The sequence below is a fragment of the Watersipora subatra genome, chromosome 1 (assembly GCF_963576615.1).
Source record: "Watersipora subatra chromosome 1, tzWatSuba1.1, whole genome shotgun sequence".
Lineage (NCBI taxonomy): Eukaryota > Metazoa > Bryozoa > Gymnolaemata > Cheilostomatida > Watersiporidae > Watersipora > Watersipora subatra.
Window position 1 is genome coordinate 7,523,066 of NC_088708.1, and position 22,307 is coordinate 7,545,372.

A 22,307-nucleotide genomic window follows, 5' to 3' on the forward strand; every position below is an offset into this window, starting at 1 on the left:
TCTGTGTTTGGAATTACCAATCGGCGAGTTCAAACTATCAAGAATGCTCTCACAACAACAGGTTAGAAAATAACATGTTAGCACTACCAAGCTTACAGTATGAAACTTAGAGTATTAAGAATGTTACGGCCTTTCAGTACCGGCAGCAATATTCCATGTCATGCGCGTATGCATGAGTGTATTGAATAGCATTTACCTGCATGTAGTACATAGATTGTTGCTACAAAGTAACTCAGTGGTGAGACTTTCTTTGAGCTTGAATTTCTTATTTTCAAGCAACCCACCAGTTGATGAACGGGGAAAGCATGAAAAAAGCAGGGAAAAAATCTAACGGCTCTATCTGCCAGCAGAACTGAACTAGACGATACTTTTCAACAAGTTTAAAGAGAAAAACCCAGACACAAAGTGCAGCTATTAGTACTGGAGGAAACGTTTCTAAACCAGTACAACATTTCCTTCGGCTATCCGTGCACAGGCACATGTTCTACGTGTGATGAGTTTCAAGACAATAAAGCCCCGATTGACACTTAGCCGAAGGAGAAACCAGGGGATGAGTCACTGACCAAGCAGCTCTCACAAGTGCAAACTGAGCACACCCTACACTTAACAAAGGCAAACCAGTTTCGCAAGCAGCAAGCAAAAAAAACAGGCCCAGAAAGACCTCACCTCCATGGCAATATGCATAGATTACCAAAAGAATCTCCCTGCCCGAACATCAGCATAAATGATGCATACTACAAACACCAGCTAACATGCATATCGTTTAATACTCATGAGCTTGGTTCAGAGAAATCTCATTTCTATGTATATGACGAAACTGTAGCTAAGAAGGGATCGGATGATGTCTGCTCTATACTTAATCATTTTGTAAATACCTGCACACTCAATGTTCATAATCTCACTGTGTTCTGTGACTCGTTTGCCGGCCAGAACAAAAACTACACTGTACTCTGGTAAATGCGTTACCTTGTACATGCTGAAGTGCAACAAGATTGATCGCAAAAATTTAGAAGTTGCAGAAAATCGCCATCTCCCTTCAATGTAATCGAACCTACGCAAAAAGATTTCTTCGCTTGGACTGAATACCTGAAGTCTTTTACAAGCCCACCTGCCCTTTCCCCACTCGTCCAATCAAAGGGATTGCTTTTGATACAAAAAGCCCAAGTTTTGCGATGGTAGAGGAAGCATACTCTGGACCTCTGCGCTTGCATGTCATTACAAAGAAGAAAGAACAGTCTGTATTACCTCGGCAGATAAACAAGTCGTATTTTGGGCAGCTACCTTTGTCTTTTAAAAAGTACGCAGATGTGATGTTTTTGACTAAGTTTTTAGGTCCAACAGCTAAAGAGTTTGATGCCACACTGCATGGTGATGATGAAGTGGTTTCCGATAGTGAGCAAGCCTAGTGTAGTGCATAACAAAATATTGCAGTTTTTCTAGGACACTGTCATAAAAGTTGTTGTAGTATTGTGACCCGTTAATTTTTTGTTTGGTTGAAATTTAGATGCTAGAAGCCCCATATTTACTGCAATATAGCGTTTAAAATCGGAATATTACAACGTTGTAACATTATCACCTAATAAAACATAATGCGTAGAGAGTTGTAAATGATTTGCAAAGTAAAACGATCAATGTCCGTGTCGTGGTTTTAACCTAAGCCATGTTGCGCCACACCAAATTATTTCAACCACTTCTTTGTTGATGGTATTCACAGGTAACATCTGTATTGGCCACCAGCTAAAAGGTTTCTATGATATAAGTTGTGTTAATGTTATCAGCTTTAAAATGGCTATATCTCAAGTTTGAACAATTGTGACAGATCATTCTTTCATTGAGGTTTTCATATGTGATAAAATATTTACAATGTATATCCGATATGATATGTACAGAGTATATTTGATATAATAACTACAGCATGTAAGTATAAGATATCTACACTGTCTATGTGCCAGGTTGTCTACACTGTCTATGTAAAAGTTATATATGGACGCTGTTCTACTCATGAACATTCGTATTACAAACATCAATGAATACGAACGGTGTTGTGCGTATGTTACAAATGTCCATACAGATATGCTGTAATTTTGATGTTGTATCGCATGCTTTATTCTGAGTAATGCGGCTATCAGCCGCTAATATCAGTCTTTCTAAGTGATTACACAGCTAACATATTATAGCATAAACACTTTTGAAAAATGCTGTAGCATTTCTTTTACAGGAGTGATTTTTCTCTTCAGTTGTACACATCTTTATAGAGCATATTGTTTTATTATTATTTAGTGTTCTTTAAATGCAGTACAAACCAATATAGGTTACTTATACAAGCTTAAATATAGTTATATAACCTTTTAACATATGTCCCATACAACATAACAAACTGAGACAACTTACAAACAAATTCGCTTAACAAACGGCCATTCAGAACAGATCTCATTCATAAGTTGTGGAGCGTCTTTACAGCATCTATGTGATAAGATATCTACAGTGGGAGTGTGTCAAGATATCTATAGCGTATAAGGGATATTTTTTGTTATTGCACTTTTGTTTTTGATTTCGAAATGTTTGTTTTACCATTACAGTCACATGCACTACCACAGCTGACCCGACGATTTTTATGTACAGTGTGTAGTTACTGAAAAAAAGCTGCAGATTTTGCTGTCTTCTCTATTATTCTCTATTTACTGTTGACAATCAAAATTAGTACTGAAATCAAATGAAGCTTACCCCTGTGACTCCTACAACAAAACACAAGGAGACCAATTCTTTGCGAATTTCTCTGTATCTGGTTTATAACCATTAATAAAAATACAATTACAACAATTGCACAATTATGATGTTTCGAGTATTTTAGTAATTTACCTACTGAAAACAACAATTGTTATTTGGTATGTTAATTTTACTCTCATTAAATGCAGCACCTTATACAATGCAGCGCCTTATACATTTTCTGACTTGTGAGGCCATCACATGTAGTGTTGAGTGGCAAGTTACAGACCTATAGAAATTATCTTACTCTTTATTACTTACATTATATAACGAATTATTGTTTCTTTAATTACTAATTACTATTGCATATTATAGTATAATTAACTATTGTTCATAGAGTTGTCACCTATAAACAGCATTCTTTTTTCTCTCTTCCTGTTCTAATGCCTTCATGAGTTGACAATACGATTTATTTCTGCAATACAAATCTGATGGCACCTGCCAATTCAACAGGTTATGGGTCCAAGTCTCGACTTATATTTAATGGAGACATGGCTTGTTAAAATATCTGGGAAACTAGATTTAATAACTACCTCTACAATAAGTTGGATGAGGCGTAAGTAAAAACAATCAAACAAAAACAATCAGATACAGAGAATGACGACAACTTTTGATATAAAAAACAGTAGAGCGTACGCCGAATTGACTCAAGTGCTTGGTGAACGATCATTGGAGCTAATCATGACAGACTGCAGAAATGACAGCCGAAATTCACTAAAGACACTCAGAAAACATTGCAAAAGTACAGAAAAGCCACATATATTGACATCGAATGAAGAGCTCACAATTACTCTTTATAATTTGTTTTTTTTTGGGATTTACTTAACAATAAACCAATTATCTCTGTCCAAAAAGCAATCTCCAAGAATTCAATATGGACCTCAGCTACAGTAAAAACTCTTTTCCAGAGAGGTTGATGTAAAGATCCGTCGAAGCTAACGAAATGGCTATATGCCCGGCTAAAAGTGACGTCATCTCTGAAGCAGCCTTCACAGCACCAGAAACTCTAACATTAACATTCAAGGATATCCTCATCTACACTATACGACAACAAGAGCATCGGAACTCGTGGTCAATAGGTGGGCGATTTTAACTGTACCAGGCATTTTAACTTTTTCCATTTTTAATAATTGCAAGGTTTGTGTGTTCCTGTCAAGCTGAACTTGAGTGCAGCGGTCCCGTAGTTTTTGCCTTTGTAGTGGAGTAAATGGACATTTATCCGCTTTGCTCACGGAATCGTTGTTGTTAGGTTCGGGTCGTTGCCCTTTGTACTTGTTCGGTTTATTTGTGGTGCGCGAGGCGCTGTGTGTTTAGGGGGTTTCCTTTGACTAGCTGACTCTGTTTTGTGGGTTGGTCAGCGTGAAATAAATCATGGCTTCAGGTGATAATACTGACGCTATTAGCGAACTGCGTAAAAGTGATAGGATTAGAAGTAAATCTGAAAAGGCACTGCAGTCCGAGCTGCTTGAATCCGTTAGAAAAATTAACACTTGTGTAATTAAATTTAACAAGCTCCTTGCAGGCTGTGATGTAAACAACCTTATCATCATTTCCCAGATTCAAAATGTTAGAAGCTCAATCTGAGTTAGATCTTTTTATGAAACTCCCCACTCTTGATCAAAATGATGAAATTAGAAATCTGGCTAAGCAAGTTTCATTGATGTCAGATTATATAACAGCGGAACAGGCTAAAAATACTGACAGCATTAGCTATCACTGTGCAACCTCAAAATAATCACGCTCTTCGTCTGAAAAGGCAATTAGCTTATCTAACGCTTCATCTAAAGGTTCTATTCGTGTAGTTCGAAACAAAATTGATGCTGCTAACATTGAAATTGAATTGCAAACATTGCGTGAGCAGGCCGAAATCAAGGCTCAAATGGATAAAATTCAACTTGAGCTCCAGGCTAGTCAACTGGTAGTTAAACAAAAGCTGCTCAAGGCTAGGACAGACATTCTAGAGCAATATGATCTAGAAGAGCTAGAGGAAATAGAAGACGTGTTTGAAACTAGGTCTCAACATGGCGATACTGTCATTACTCCTATCCAGTCGGTGGTAGTGCCTCAACCTGTTCAAACTAGTGTGGTCTCAATTGGCTCCAGCAGAGCTTCAAACGCTAGTAATCTAGCCCAAACTATTAGTCATGTTAGAGATACTTCAGTTATTGTAGATCAAATAGCTAAGACCATGCGTTCCAATTGACCACCGGTCCCTGAACCATCTGTTTTCAAAGAAAATCCTTTGGAGTATGTGGAGTGGCAATGTTCTTTTTGCACTCTTATTGAAGATTCTGGTATTCCTGCATCAGACAGAATTCATTACTTTGGAAAGTATGTCGGAGGCGCAGCCAAAAAAGCTATAAGCGGATATTTCCTGCTTAGTGACAGTAATGCATATCTCAAGGCAAAGAAAATGATCAAAGAAAGATTTAGCTCAAGTTTCACTGTAACTGAATTATTCCGTGCTAGGCTAAATAACTGGCCCAAAATTGAATCTCAAGACAATGCAGACATTCAAGACTTTTCGGATTTCTTGCCGTAATGCGAAGTTGCAATGGGGTCTCTTGATGAGCTGCAAAGTTTATACGACTCACACCAAAACCGTGCAATGTTTGAAAAATTACCCAAATGGCTGGCTAATAAATGGAAGCGTAGAGTTTTTCAATATCACAAAACCTCTGGTGGCTACCGTAACTTTTCAGCATTTGTTAGTTTTGTTAGAGATGAGTCAGAAATTGCTAATGACCCTATCACTGGCAGTGCTCCAACCATGAGTCCTACCTATCAATCAAACAGCGCAAGTAAATGACGACCAGCTAGGTCATCAAACTGCCATTCACATGCAACATCAGCTAATGCCAATACGGCTGACAAATCCTGCGGCTACTGTGATATGAGTAATCATCAAATTTTTGACTGTTTTAAATTCGCTAAGCTCACTCACTCTGAAAGGAACCAGTACATTTCTGCTAAAAGACTGTGCTACCATTGCTTACTTGATTCTCATGCTAGAAAGGACTGCCAAAAGCAGTTCAAGTGTCAGGTCCGCATTGCACCAGTATGCACTTCAATGATCCCCCACTCAGGGTAAATCAGCATCAGCAGACAACCAAATCAGAATCTGAGCCCGAACCTAGTCATCAGTCTAAATCTACTTCTACAGTAAACAATGCTATTACTAAAGTCAATGCACCTAAATCTGAGGAATCAAAGCCTCAACATGCTAGTGCAGAGCAACCACAGCCATCGCCTAGCCAAACTAACGAAAAGAGTGAGAAAACCTCTTCTAATTGTAATGCCACAAACACCAAATCTAGTCTGAACTCTATGGTTGTACATGTCTGGCTGTGTGACTCAAAGACTCCTGAACATGAAATTCTTGTCTATGCCATGTTAGATACAATGTCCGACACTACCTTTGTAACCAATCATGCCACTAGAGACCTCAACGTAACTGGCAAATCTACTTCCCTCAATTTTTCAACCATGAATAGTGTTAACAGCGTGAAACAATGTGAAGTTTTTAGTAGTCTCATGGTTAGGGGCTATGATAGCAGCAATAGAATAGCTAACCCTAATGCATACTCTGTCGGCAGCATTCCCCTTAATCTGTCTCACATACCTACACCTGGTGTAGCGAACGCTTGGCCCTATCTCCAGCATCTAGCTAGTGAATTCCCTGGGCTTGAAAATTTCCATGTGGCCCTGCTAACTGGCTATGATGTTTCCAGAGCCCTCTTCCCACTAAAATCTATAGCTGGTCCTAATGATTTAGACTCTTTTGCAGTTCAGACACCACTCAGTTGGTGCATAGTTGGTGATACTGGCATGGAACATTTAGCTACGCAATCTAACACGTCACAAGGTTGTCACATTCAAAAACTATCTAGCAATTGACAGTAAACCTAAAGCAGGAACATTTAAATGCAAAGCTAACGCTCCTAGTTCTGCTCTACCCCAAGATGTTGTCAAACCGCTACAGCAAGATTTTGTTGATCAAACGTCTGCTCAGGGCCCAGCCATGTCTCAAGAAGATAAACTGTTCATATCGAAACTCAGTGCTCATATCGCACAAGATGCTACCGGTCACTACACCATGCCACTCCCATTCAAATGGACACCTGATCTAGCTAACAATCACTTGATGGCCGTAAAATGCTTAGATTCTCTCAAAGTGAAGCTGACGAAAAATCCGCAGCTAAAAGCTGGCTATATCAAATTCATGAGCGAAATTATAGACATGTGACACTGAAAGGGTTCCAAATATTAGTAGGAAAAGACGGGGTAGGTTGGCAGTGGGGGTAGGTTGGCACTTTCCACATTTCACAAAACCTTCCATGTTTTGGACTTATGTTACTACAACAAAAGAATAAGGTTGAAGTGACATCACCCCCTGCCAGTTCAGCCATTTTAATAAAGTCAAGGTGAGTATTTAATCTTTACAAAAGTTAAATTTTAATATAAAAGTAGTTTTTGTCAGATGACTTTATGGTCTAAATTTGTCATGAAGGATTGAAAAAACCAAGTTTATATTTTTTCCAATATATCATCTGCATGTTTGCATTAGAATTCTGGTTCAACTTGAATGCATGTTTTTCAAAAAAATACTACAGAGAAGTTTTTCAAAAATGGCAGTTGGGGACAGGTTGGCGCTTTACATTTGGGGCAAGTTGGCACCTAAGCCAACATGCCCCACTTAACATTTATTAGTAGAATTATGATAAATGTGCATTTTGCGTGCATTTTAAACTGCTATGCCTCCATTTCACTCAAATAACTCATGATGTACAAAATTTTTGAATTTTTGTCAAATTTTCCTAAATTGCAGATTTATGAAGCACTGTAAGCAGTAGAACATGCTCTTTCAACAGGTATGCATTTTATTGACAGAAACTAATGCAAACTATACAATTGATCCTTTTATGGCGACCCTGTAATAAACCAAACCGCAAGAAAACCGCAAGAATGCAACCCTTACGACCTCTTTATTTGCATAATAAATGGCTCCTTATCAGCCGAAATCAACTGAAATCTATATACCAAGCGAAAGCTCAACACGTGATCTTTTCAATCGTACTGATAATATTCACTTTCAATCAACCAATAAAGAGTGAGAGCCTTTTTATTCCCGCCAAAAGGATAACCTTGAAGCAAATAAAACCTACTGGTTTGATTTGCGTCGGAGCTGCTTTTTTCTTATCAAATGAAATCAACGCATAATTGAAATTGACCAATGAAATGCCGCGGTGACGTAGTAACGATTGTAAACATTGCGAAGCCATTGATGAGCTCATTCCTTTTGTCTCTGACCGAAGACCCAAACGCACGCGTTTCGAAAACTCTCACACATTATTCACTCACTCACATTATTACTCATTCTCACATTATTACAAGATGGGAACGAGATATACACCCAGTTCATACGGCAAGAAGAAAAGGAAAGGATTCTTTCAATCTAAAAAGACGGCTGATGATGTTAGTATTATCGTCTCGCTATTTTTGATTTATTTCGATTCAATTTTGAGTCGCTATGACTAGTTTTAATTAGTTACTAAATATCTTTTTAGCTTCTATTTATTTCATTAGGCTAAACCAAAAAATTCTACAGTATCAATTATAAAATGTTGGTTATGTATCGATAATACCTAGTTGGTGTTATGCTATTCGCTGCGAAGCATTCGTGTTGAAGATTTCCTATTAGCCCTTCTATCAGTGGTAAAGTTAGCTATGGTGCTTCAGTATGCTGTTTATGTTGTATACATCGCAGAATATGAACCCAAGATAAATATGAAGTCTCAGCAAATAATTATCTGTAACCAATAATTCCTAAGCATCATAAAGTATTTTTTACTTGTAGAAAATTGATGCTGCCACAACACCGCCGAGCTCATCTCTTCTTACATCAGCACCATCAACATCTTATGCTTCAGTTTATGCTGATGCAGATTCTGCTGCTGCTTCAGATTTTGCTGCTGCTACAGATTCTGTTGCTGTTCCAGTTTCTGATGCTATTCCAGTTTCTGCGTCCAAGCGCAAGCTGAAGACATTCAGGAAGTATTCTGCTAGCGACTCTATTTCTGCTGGTGCCGACATTCCTTTTGGTGATGCTGCCGCAAGCAGTGTCTGTGCAGGCAGCAATAGGGTAGTTAGTTTGGAATTTTTAAATAGCTTAGTATCTTATATAGTTTGTTACGCCTGTTCTAGTAGGAATGTAGGGTTAGTTGAGAGCGCTAATGTCTACGGTATGTCTAGTTTATTTGAAGTAGTTTGTCATGATTGTGAGACCATGATTATGTCGCAGCACACATCCCTGAGTGTAGTAAATGGTAGGGCTTATGATATCAATGATAAGTTTGTTTATTCCTGTAAGAGTAACGGGGTAGGATATGAACAGGCGTGTAGCTTTATTGCAGATCTAAATTTACCTCAGCCTATTACTTCTCGTGCATACTACACTAAGTTAGATAAGTTAGCTACTGCATGCACTACAGCTTTAGAGGATCATTTTAGAATCATTAGGAATATTGTAAAGGAAGAGCACCTGAAGCTTGCGGAACGTAGGACTGATGTTGATGTAGATACTGTAGATATAGCTGTAAGTTATGACGGTACATGGCAGAAGCGTGGACATAGTTCACACAATGGTGTATTTGTTGCTATAGATGTTCTTACTGGATATGTTGTAGATTTTGAAGTGATGTCAAACTTCTGCCAGATGTGTGAGAAAGGACCAAAGAAAGAGGACAGCGATTACAACGAGTTCTGGAAGAAACACCAAGATGATTGCCAGCAGAACCATGACGGCTCGAGCGGTGCTATGGAGAGAGGCGCAGCGAAGATCATCTGGCAGAGATCTACAACAGGGCCTTTACGATATACTGTTTTTCTTGGTGATGGCGACAGTGTAGCGTATGATGCGGTGCGTAGTCTGAACGTGTACGGTGATGTCAGTGTCAAGAAGGAAGAGTGTATAAATCATGTTGCTAAGCGTTTGACGACTCACTTGAAAAACCTCAAAGTTTCATATAGCAAAACGTCGACGCCTATTTCCGGTAAAGGCAAGCTTACAGAACCCTTGATGCAAGATTTGTAGTCTTATTATCGCAACGCCATTACTCAGAATCCGGGCGACATTGATGGAATGAAAAAAGCAATTTTGGCCACGCCGTATCACATCACGTCTGATGACGCGCATCCACAGCATGATTATTGCCCTCGTGATAGCTGGTGCTGGTATAAGAATCCCAGCAAGTTGCCTTCGAAACCTGACTTGCCGAATGCGATGTTGAGTATGATCTTGCCGGTGTACGAGCGATTGTCAGACGAGCGATTGTTGGAGCGGTGTGCGAACGTGACTACGCAGAATGCGAACGAATGCTTGAATGGAGAAATCTGGCGACGTTGCCCGAAGACCCAGTGGTGCGGTAGGCGTGCCATGACAGTGGGTGCGACGATGGCTGTGATGGTCTTCAATAGTGGTAGAACTGAAGTATTTAGGGTTCAAAAGTATTTTGGTTTGCTTGTAGGCGAGAAGTCATTACATCATGCAAAAGCCAAAGATGAGGACAGATTGAAGAGAAAGATCGTCAGTAGCAGCCAGAGGAAGTCGAAAGTTTGTCGCAGAACTACTGAACAACAAAGACAGCGACATAAAGAAGGGGTAACCTATGCGGCTGGAAGATTTGGTGCCCAATTCAGAGGTATAGCGAAATGTTAGTTAGAGTATTATACATAGTAGTATTCAATAGTAGTTAGACTGAAGTATTTAGAGTGCAAACATATTTTGGTTTGGTTGTAGGTAAGAAGAAATAGTTGCATGCAAGATGAGCAGAGATTGAAGAGGAGCATCAGTAAATACAGAATAAGTCAACATCGTGGTAAGGTTTACTTTCTCCTGCAAGTCATTAGCTTTTTCCTTTTGAAAGATTTGAGGAAAAAGTCAATTGCTTGTAGCAGTAAGTCAACAGCACGTCGCAGAACTACTGAGCAACAGAGACAGCGGCATAAAGAGCAGAAGTTGAAGATAGCATCGGTAAGGTTTACTTTCTTTCGCAGTCGCTTGGTTTTATACTCTTGAAAATGTTGAGTATAGAATTGACGGGACTGCTGAAGTAGGTCAACAGCATGTTGCAGAATTGCTGAGCAACAGAGACAGCGGCATAAAGAGCAGAAGTTGAAGAGGGAATCGGTAAGGTTTACTTTCTTTCGCAGTGGCTCAGTTTCATACTCTTGAAAAGGTTGAGTAACGAATTGACGCACTGCTGAAGTAAGTCAACAGCAACTACAAACAAGCAGTTGAAGATAGGATTGGTAAGGTTGACTTTCTCTTGCAGTTGGTTGGGAACATTCTCTTGAAAGAGTTGAGAAACTTTGCTTGCATGCCTGAAATCAGTACCTTTTTTGTTATTCTGTAAATCATCTGTCGCAGTTTTGTCATATCGATCGGTATCAATTTTTTTGCTCAAAAATTAGTTTTGTAATCGATATCAAAATTCTGTTTCTATGACATTTAGAAGCACATTCTGAGCTTCAATTTGATACCAAGAACAAGCATTTTGGTGTAGCAGCTGTTTAGCAGTTTTAGACTGGATGACCGACTTGCAAAGTCGTTTTTCTCAGAATGGCTTTTTCTGGGATTCCAGGTGCTACACAAGAATATGAAAAGAAGAAACGATATATTTTCATGAGATTTTGCTTGTATATTTAGAATTTTGTGTAGAAAAAAGTCATAGAAACAGATTTTGGCTAAAACCATTACCCGTCGTGTTATTCTGTAATTCATCGGTCACAGCTCACCGTTGGTCATCGGTTCGTTGTCATATCGATTGGTATCATTTTTTTTGCTCAAAAATTAGTTTTGTAATCGATATCAAAATTCTGTTTCGATGACTTTTAGAAGCACATTCTGAGCTTCAATTTGACACCAAGAACAAGCATTTTGGTGTAGCAGCTGATTCACAAAATCTAAATGGGTGGAGCTTTAAAACTTTTTATTGATGGCCATATCTCAAAAACTGCTGCATCAAACACAATGATTTTTAGGTGGTTAATCTCAAAAACTGCTGCATCAAACACTATGATTCTTTGTGTGATTACTAAGTACCTATCTTCTAAACAGTGTGCATAATTTCAGCTCTCTATGTCCATTTTGAGCCAAAAGAGGTTTTAGACTGGATGACCGACTTTCAAAGTCGTTTTTCTCAGAATGGCTTTTTCTGGGATTCCAGGTGCTACACAAGACGATAAAAAGAAGAAATGATATATTGTCATGAGATTTTGCTTGTATATTCAAAATCTTGTAGAAAAAAGTCATCGAAACAGATTTTGGCTAAAACTATTACCCGTCTTGTTATTCTGTAATTCATCGGTCACGGCTCACCGTCAGTCATCATATCGATCGGTATCATATTTTTTTGCTCAAAAATTAGTTTTGTAATCGATATCAAAATTCTGTTTCGATGACTTTTAGAAGCACATTCTGAGCTTCAATTTGACACCAAGAAAAAGCATTTTGGTGTAGCAGCTGATTCACAAAATCTGAATGGGTAGACCTCTAAAAAACTTTATTGATGGCCATATCTCTAAAACTACTGCATCAAACACTATGATTCTTTGTGTGATTACTAAGTACCTATCTTCTAAACAGTGTACAAAATTTCAGCTCTATGTCCATTTTGAGCCAAAAGAGGTTTTAGACTGGATGACCGACTTTCAAAGTCGTTTTTCTCAGAATGGCTTTTTCTGGGATTCCAGGTGCTACACAAGACGATAAAAAGAAAAAATGATATATTGTCATGAGATTTTGCTTGTATATTCAAAATCTTGTAGAAAAAAGTCATCAAAACAGATTTTGGCAAAAACTATTACCCGTCTTGTTATTCTGTAATTCATCGGTCACGGCTCACCGTCAGTCATCATATCGATCGGTATCATTTTTTTTTGCTCAAAAATTAGTTTTGTAATCGATATCAAAATTCTGTTCCGATGACTTTTAAAAGCACATTCTGAGCTTCAATTTGACACCAAGAAAAAGCATTTTGATGTAGCAGCTGATTCACAAAATCTGAATGGGTAGACCTCTAAAAAACTTTATTGATGGCCATATCTCTAAAACTACTGCATCAAACACAATGATTTTTTGTGTGGTTAATAAGTACCTAGCTTCCAAACAGTGTGCAAAATTTCAGCTCTCTATGTCATTTTTAGCGAAAAAGGGTTTTAAGGTACAGTACGTCTATTAAACATTTATTAGTAGAATTATGATAAATGTGCATTTTGTGTGCATTTTAAACTGCTATGCCTCCATTTCACTAAAATAACCCGTTAATACTGTTTGCTATGTCAATGTTTAATTATAAAATCCTTTTAATAAAAATATTTTATCATTTTAGATGGTATGAAACTACTGGCAAAAAAACTGACCAGGGATCTACACCAGAAACATTCGCAGCAGCTTCAAAGTTTGTTGATGAAGGTGGTAGCATCAAAGAAGCGACAGCTAAATATGGCGTGAAACATAGAATGTTGCAGAGATAACGGGCTAAGAACATTATCCAGAGAGACCAGCATGTTGGTTACCAAAACTGTTCACTGGCAAAAAATTGTCATGCCTCCTGAAATGGAAAAGGAGCTTGGCGATCAACTCAAAGATCTAGATGATCGCTTCCATGGCTTATCTCCTACGAAGTGCAAGAAGCTGGCCGATGAGTATATAATACGAAATGAGAATTACGGGCTAAGGATACCTGCAAGCTGGAAAACCAACACCTCTAATATAACTAGTGATTTTACGTCAACTGGTATCTCTCCCTACAACCCTGATGTATTTACGGATCAAGACTTCATTATGGCAGATGTGACCGACATGCCTATGCCTGCAGAGCCAGCTGAAGTCAATGTTACCAACAACAACAACCAAGAATGTGCAATGTAGCCATTATGTGAAGAAGAGCCATGCGCCTTAACTAGATGCTCTCAGAGTACATCTGCTAGTCGGGTAACACCGAAAGATATTCTCTTATTGATCATGGCTACTGCAAGAACAAAATCAAAAAGGCCAGTGGTAATGGCCAGTATCCTCACAAATACACCAGAGAAAGAACGTCTGTTAAAAGCCAAATTAAACAGAAGCAATACTTGGCTTTCAAAGGCTAGAAAAAAAATTTGAAAAATATCCAGACTCAGACACGGATAGTGAGCATGAAAAGTTGGCTGTTGCGCTGACTGAATCAGCTGATAGTGAAAACGACATGGAAATGCCAGATGATACAGAATTAGCTGTAGGAAAACATGTTCTGGTTAGGTACATGACCAAAAAGCACAGTGTACAGCACTTTGTTGATGAAGTTGAAAGCATCGAGGGGGATGATGCTACCATAAACTTCATGAAACAAAACATCAAAGGATTTTTTTATTAAGACTTTTCAGAAAGGCCTGATGTAGATTCTGTGAGCACAAAAGAAATTGTAATCACCTTGGGGCCACCTATAAATGTTGGGGGCAGAAGCCGCTCGATTAGTTCTGTTCAGTTTGAAGCAAGATTGGACTCTTATTCAGTATATTAATTTAATGTCAGCATGTTATGTCTTAGAATTAACTACAATATCGCAATTCGATACTTCGTTATATAGTTACAATAAATATCATTAAATACATGTAATATGCTATGAGCATTTTTTTATGGAAGATGGATCATTTTTAATACAATCGACTGTTATGGGGTATTTGGGAACTATATGCCAACCTACCCCAGGCAATGTGCAACCTGCCCCACTCATGGGGCAAGTTGGCATGTGAAACAGGCTATGCAAAATATGAAATTACGAAAAAGTAAATTACCTTTCATTTATTTAAAGATTACAATTATCAGAAACATATGTGTATGGAATGTGACAGAGTGATTATATATGTGATCTACTAGTAGAGGCACAGATAACACTAACATAAAAAGTATGCCAACCTACCCCACCTTCCCCTAATCAAAACGAGGCAAGTTCTAATGTGTGGTATATACCACATTTCAGTGTTTATCACCTCAAGAAACCTGGTAAAATTTGTGTTGGATTTGACTGTAGCGCTAAGTATGCTGGTAAATCGCTCAATGACTATCTGATTCAAATACCTGATCTTATGAACCGCTTGGTAGGTGTGCTACATTGCTTTAGGAAGGGTCAAATAGAACTTATGTGTGACATACAAAAAATGTTTCCTATGTTCAAGGTAAATGAATGTGATAAAAATTATCTTAGATTCCTCTAGTATACTAGTGAAACTCTCACTCAGGTCGCAGAATACCGCATGGCGGTTCATTTGTTCAGAGAAGATATGGATTTCAAGCAAAAGACATCTGAAACATGGACGGGATAACAGTTTACAAACCACTTAAAGTAATCGCTGAAAAAAAATCCAGAAAAGTAGTGTAGCTGACTGCTCTTTGTGTTATATTAATTAGCCCAGTGCAGTATGTCACCTGAAGTCTAGTAGGCTATTTTGGGCTGATTCATGCTTCCGAATCTGGCCGGTTCCATCTGGATTGATGCTTTCAATCCTCTGTGCTTTGGGTGCCATCAATGAATCGGCAATTACATTGGTGCAATTTCTGGAGCTTGACCACTCTTGAAATTGGGTGGGTTTATGTCTTATTTTATTGCCTCTGACTTGACGTTGCCCACGAAGATCGCTGCACCAGCTGTTCAGCTCATGACAGTAATCCTTGAACTATTTTTTATAACTTTTTACATGCACGGTACATCATATAAATACACATCAGCAATTCACCCAGATCAGTGTCTACTACTCACCAAGACGGCAACATTACAATGTTCGCTCTTGAAAACTTTGCTAAACTTTACTTATCAATTTATCAACATAATGCTTTTATTATAGTAGAAACTTTTCAATATACAATAAACTATACCAGTTGGATATCTCAAACACTTTCAAATACTAGCAAGGCTCCAATGAGAGGACAATAAAGGTACATTAATCTTTATTTTTCATGACATATACATCTGATTTTATTTACCTCTAGTAATATCCGCATATTTTCTCTGCATATTTTATTCATACATTTTATCCAACGCTGACATCATCATAAATCATATTTTACTCTTCATAATTTCTAGTTTTTACGGGATTTACTGGTCAATAAACCCATTATCTCTGTCCAAAAAAGCAATCTCCAAAAACTCAATATGGGCCTCAGCTACAAGTAGGGCAAGTTACGTCTGCAGAGCGTGGCATGTCGACAACGATGCAGGAGGCGGCTTTATCCCACCAATGATGATTTTCCCTAGGGTTAAATACAAACCATATACATGTATGATAGGTGGCGCACCTCCTGGTACACTCAGTGCAACAAATCCTTCGAGTTGGACAAGTGCTTATGTGGCTGAAGCATTTAATTGAAAATTCGGATGCTCTGATCGAAAAACCCGTTCTTCTACTCATGGAAAACCATGATAGTCATATGTCCATACCCACTTTGGATGTGGCGAAAGAAAATGGTGTGGTGTTACTTTTCCACCTCACTGCTCACACAAGCTACAACAGTTAGATATTTCTGTTTATGGGCTGCTGAAGCGATACTATAATGATGCCTGCAATGGTTGGCATCTAGAACATCCTGGAGATACTTTGAATATTCACCATATGGCTCAGATGTTGGGTGTGGCATTTCCCAAAGCATTCACAACAGGGAATATTTCATCTGGATTCAGAAGGCCAAGAATCTCTCCCTTGAACAGAAATGCCTTTTCTGATGATAAGTTCCTTGCCTTTTACATGGCAGACTGACCTGCCCCTGCTCTCATGCCGCCGCCAATAGATACACCTGTTGCTTCAACTTTTGGATCAACAGGTGCACTTGAGCCACCAAATGATTAACCTGTTCCCTCAAATTCTGCCTCAAAAGGTCCATCTGCAATTCCATCTACACCTAATAATTTGGAGAAAGTGGTGCCTGAAATCACCACTGCAGACAATATTCGACCCAATCCTAAAGCTGGGCCTCGAAAAAATCCTGGATGGCGCAAAAGAAAGTCGACATCTATTTTAACAAATACTCCAGAGAAGCAGCGCCTAACTTTCAAAGCGGAAGAGCGAGCTGAAAATAAAATGAAAGGCAGAAAGGTGAGGATTTTATTTCAAAAAGTGGTTGAAAAATAAAATAATAGCTCTACTGTTACTATTTACTATTATTATATAGCTGCACAATGTTTCGCTTCAGATTACAAAAAGGGCAATATCTGAAGAGAACAGCTCAAGGGAAGATGACAATGCAGAAGCTGAACTGGCTAAGGAATTAGAAAGTGACAGTGAAGAGCCGGATAGTGGCGATGAAGTAATGCCAGATTCTAGTGTCAGCACAAGCAGCGCCGTAAATATCTCTGATTATGTACTGGTGACTGTGCATGAAGCCAGATCAAAGAAAAACTACGTCGCAATGGTCACAGCTAAATCGGAAAATGATGTGGAGGTAGATTTTTTGTTCGAGTATGGGGCGGTCAGTTTATAAAGCCAGACACTAAAAATCAATTTATTGTAGACATCAAAGACATTGTATTACTATAATAATACATAAATAACGGAATGACAGAATAAAAAAGACTACGAAAAGACTGAGTTTTCCGATTGATCTATCAGTATTTTTAAACATCCTTTTTGTATACTAGACCAACAGCATCTAATAGCCGTAATTAATACGCATTGCATCTTACATAACATAAAATCTATTTCTGTTGAATTTTAAGTTTTTGTTTTCATTTCAGTTTAAATAAAATCATGTAAAAAGCATCAAAGATTACCATGTGGCCAATGTGCCCCGGTCCAAACTGCCCCACCCTTGGGGCACTTTAGGCCGCTCACATACAGCTTTTTCATAACTCTTTTTACAAAAAAATTGAGCAACTAAACCAACCAAACATTGATAGAATGTAGCAAACACATTGATTTCTCCCAGTGTAAAATATGGTAGCCATCCAAAATATACGACTGACTTGGCAGCAATACATGTAAAAAACGGCCCAAAGTGCCCCATTACCCCTACCGCTTTATGCCGAAAATGGCATATTGAACCAAAATTAAACTAATAAAGCAAATTTCTGTTAGTTTTACATAATATTCTTATCCAGTACATTGAGCTTTCCATTGATGTGCATAGTGTCATAATTCACATAATACCGACGGAATAATGTATAAATTAACAACAAAAAATGTGTTTATTTTAAGTGGTCCCATAATTGCGATCACCACTGTATGTAATCAGTTTTATACCACCTTTACTGTTAGTATGTACTTATTTTATGACCAAATATGGGCTATGCCGGCAATCTTAAACTACTATTACTGTTGGTTTGTATGTACTTCTAATTAAATACTTGTTTCTTGGTAATAAAATCGAAAATCAAATTGAAGATCGCATACTTGATGTAGAAATCGAATCGAAATGATTTTGGTTGGTGGAAATCGCCCAGCTCTACCCCCAACTTGACTGACCCGTGTGTGTGTACAAAAAGCAAATAGGTGATGGTAAAGTTATATTATTATTACATCCTAGTCGCAAGTAATAAACCAGAACCGTTAGAAGAAATCAAAAGCAAGCTGAATGAGAGATTTAAGGTTGATGATTGTGTTGAGCTGGGTGGTTCTTGGGAATAGACTTTAAACTGGAAGGCATTGGCTATTTAATGACGCAAGAGAAATGTGTTGATGGCCTGCTAAAACTGTTCGACATGATAGATTGTAAGCCAGCTGCTACACCAGCTGAAATTAGGAATGGCCACAAATGAGGAGAATAATGAGGTCAAAAATTTTCTATGTCGACAGGCCATTGGGAGCTTGCTATACCTGAGGATAGGAACACGCCCTGACATTAACAGGGCTGCATCAAAACTATCACAACATCTGGAAAAACCTAGACCTCAGTACATATCAGGACTAAAACAAACGTTTCGTTACATCAAAGAAACCAAATTTTATAAACTGGTTTATACACCAACCAACAGTCAACTTGCAGACTATACCAATTCTAACTGAGCAGGTGATGCAGAAAATAAGAGATTTACTACTGGATACATAATGACATGAGAATGTTAATTAGCTGAAAAACACTGAAACAATCCACTGTAGCATTACCATCATGTGAGGCCGAGTACATAGCCATGGCAAAGGGTACAAAGGAAGTGTAGTAACTACAAGCACTGTGCAAAGCAGTCAACATCAACAACAAAACTAATATATGTAAACAATCGCACTAGTTAGAGGTAATGCAGCACATCATCAACAAACCAAACATTCCGATATCAGGTACGGGGTACCACTTTATCCGTGAACAGAAGAATATCTGGTATGAGTATATACCGAGCTTTGACAATTCCGCTGACATCCTTACGAAGCCGTTGGGAAAATTGCAGCATAATGTTGTGATTGAGGTAGTCCACTTGAGGGGCTATGTTGAGGGACAAAATACAGACCAATAGGAATTATCTTACTCTTTATTACTTACATTATATAGTTATCTCTGTTTTAATATAGCAATTACTATTGCATATTATAGTAAGCTATAAGTAACTATTGTTCATAGAGTTGACAACAATACCCAGCATTCCTTTTGTGTTCTTTTCCTGTTTTAATGTGTCCATGAGTTGACAATACTGCAATACAAATCTGATGGCATCTGCACATTCAACAGGTTATGGACCTAAGTCTCAATTTGGGCCCATATCAACACACATTCAACATCTGCACATTCAACATGTACAAGTTTGTAAAATATGTTTATTTGATCAAGCATACGAGTTTAATAAGTTTATGAGTAAAAAATGGCCCATGCGCTATCTCTTACATCCTTTTTGTTAGACTAAATAAATTATAGATGAACTATCACCTTTTTGGCTGGTTGGTCGCCATCCCCCCTCTCATTTTTTATTAACCCCCTTCACACTGTCAACAGCATACAAATGGCAGCAATATACATTTGACTTTCAAAGTTTCTGCCACAATAACATTAACGTAGTGTACAACTGGTCAAAAAAATGAAAAATGCCATTCAATGAGAAAAAGTGCCAAGCAATATGCTTTGGTACAATGAGCCAGCAGTTTACGTATAACCTAGGAAACTCGCCTCTTGTCTGGACAGAGGACACAAAATATCTAGGTGTGATCATCCAGTCGGATCTGAAATTCGATCAACACATAAAGAGCAAATGTAGTAAATCAAGGAAGATACTGAGGGGCATTAAACATCTGATGTATAGCGCCCCAAAGGAGGCTAAACTGTTCGCATACACAAGTCTATGTAGACCAATTCTAGAATATGCAGACGCAGTCTGGGACCCAACCAATAAGGGAAAGTGGGAATAACCAATAAGGGAAGGCGTGGGGAAAGTGTTTCGGAAGCAAGAAACCAGCTAGGTATAAAATCACTGGAAGACAGGCGAAAAAGCCACCAACTCTGTCTGCTCATTAAAATTCTTCAGAATGAAGAAAAACACCACTCCCTATCTGAAGCATACGATGAAATCAACCAAAACAGAAAAAATATGACAATAACAACAAGAAGAGCCTCCAGGGACGAACTTAACTCTGTAACACCACAATAGCTTTCTGCCTCAACAATTCGAGACATCAGAGGGTACACAACCACAACTCAATAATCCTAAGCAGCAGTGAGCTACTCTCCAAATTATACCCTGACTCAAAACAAACCCAATTAATAGAGGTTTCTCTTTAGATTTAAATTAAATCGCTAGGAAGTTTTACCTCGTCTGAGGTAAGAGTTCTGCCAGTTCTATGCATATTTTCAATTTTAATTATTCTACTGGTATTGCAAAATCAAGGTTGGAGGTACCTGAAATTTATCCCCAAACTCACCTTTTTTCGAATTGTTAAAAGAGTCATAAATAGCTTGCACACGTTATGAATTCATTATATGAAGAGTTGCTGAGGAAATAGTTGAAAGGTGACAACACCGGTGATCGGGCCATTAAGCGAATAAAAAGCTAAACGAAGTCGGGCTACGCTCGCTGTGTGGTGAGACAATTCGCCTTATTATAGTTTCGACGGATCACATCTCGTTTCAAACAGAAGGGCGCAATTGTGGGGACTGCAAGAGGGACTGCACCACCACTGCATCTCAACACTAATGACCACTAATGTCGTGTACTCTATATTTATTACATGTAAATGGATATATTCTTGAGTACTTAGAATATGTTAGCGCACCTATTGTTAAGAACTGCAATAGATTGATTAATTATATTTGATGTTTACATTGATAAAAGTTAACAAAGTAGTGTAACCTAAAGCAATGATATACAGCTCTCACATGGAGGGCTGTATATCATTGCTTAAAGCAAGGTTTGGCATACATGCAATAAAAAAACTTCCAACTCTCACTTTCAACTACATGTATATAACATTAATAATTAGGTAACGGTTTCATTGAACTTACAAGAAAAAAATGTTTACATTACTAACTATATATCTGTAAGCTAGATACTGTTTGAATATGCAAAAAATATCCCCTGCTGTAGATTAACAAGCTGTCATAAAATTAGTCTACTCATTAGCCCTGATAGGTTCTTTCTTTCTGAGTTTGAAGATTTGCAAGTTTACTTTGAGTATTGTTTTGTAGAAATTAATTGATAGTTTGTCAATTTTTAAGTCGACATAAACTTCAGTCTTGAATTTTGGCATGACAAACAGATGATAGTGTACATCAACAAAATTGATATTGCTTTCACATGTAATGTTTTTCAGCCATATAAAAGATGTCTGACTATTTTTTACCCTAGATTTTTTATTACGTGATGGCAGCTTGTTCTGGTTTTTGTTTTTTAAAGTGTCAATTATTGACTTATTATTTTCTCTGTCTATAATAAAAGGACCCCTCACTTTTGCTGCATCGCAAATACTTTAGCTCACAGTTGTCATATGACCTGCATTGCCAGATTTTTTCTTTTACCTGCATTTGATACTTTCTCAAAACGTATCAACATAAGTTATTTTAAGATATCTAAAGTTGGTTTTTGCAAGTAGGTTTTGAATAAACATGGAGAGTCGCCTCCACACGTGATAATAGGATCATAAAGAGAAGTTGTCTTTTCACAACATTATATTAGGTCATATAGTTTTAGTAGAGATAGGCGAGTTAGTTAGATTAACACATTTGAGCGTGTCGTACTGACGCCTAAAATGGTTCTCGCCATGCAAGTCCTTGTAAACCACACATTCCTACCTCCATTGTGTTGGATAGAATTATTCCATCTATGATTGGATAAAGCTCAAACAAGTCTCGCCAATAAAAACCACTGATCACCAGCTGATTGGCCAAGGAGTAGTGTACACAAGCAAGCGTGTTTTAAGCGAAAATAAATGAAGCCTAAGATCAGCTTACACCATGGCCAATCTATATTGTGCAACCGGCGTTTTGTTTTCAGTAGGTAAGCCTCTCTTCGATATATATTTTAATTACTATGATTAACTATTTCAACTAGTATGTTGTCTTTACTACGTCTTAAAGCGTTTTTGTTGTTTTTTAT

General features: G+C 38.0%; 2 protein-coding genes across 2 annotated transcripts in view; one reads left to right on the forward strand and one right to left on the reverse strand.

The window, feature by feature from the left end:
• LOC137398262 (seipin-like) overlaps nt 1-20,744 on the reverse strand; it is a 48,174-nt gene extending 27,430 nt beyond the window's left edge. The window contains exon 1 of the mRNA XM_068084373.1: nt 20,638-20,744. The gene's annotated coding sequence lies outside the window, so the exon portion shown is untranslated. The remainder of the gene's footprint in view (nt 1-20,637) is intronic.
• A 1,368-nt stretch (nt 20,745-22,112) lies between these two features.
• Nucleotides 22,113-22,307, forward strand: part of LOC137385980 (diacylglycerol kinase theta-like) — a 36,006-nt gene continuing 35,811 nt past the window's right edge. The window contains exon 1 of the mRNA XM_068072616.1: nt 22,113-22,208. The gene's annotated coding sequence lies outside the window, so the exon portion shown is untranslated. The remainder of the gene's footprint in view (nt 22,209-22,307) is intronic.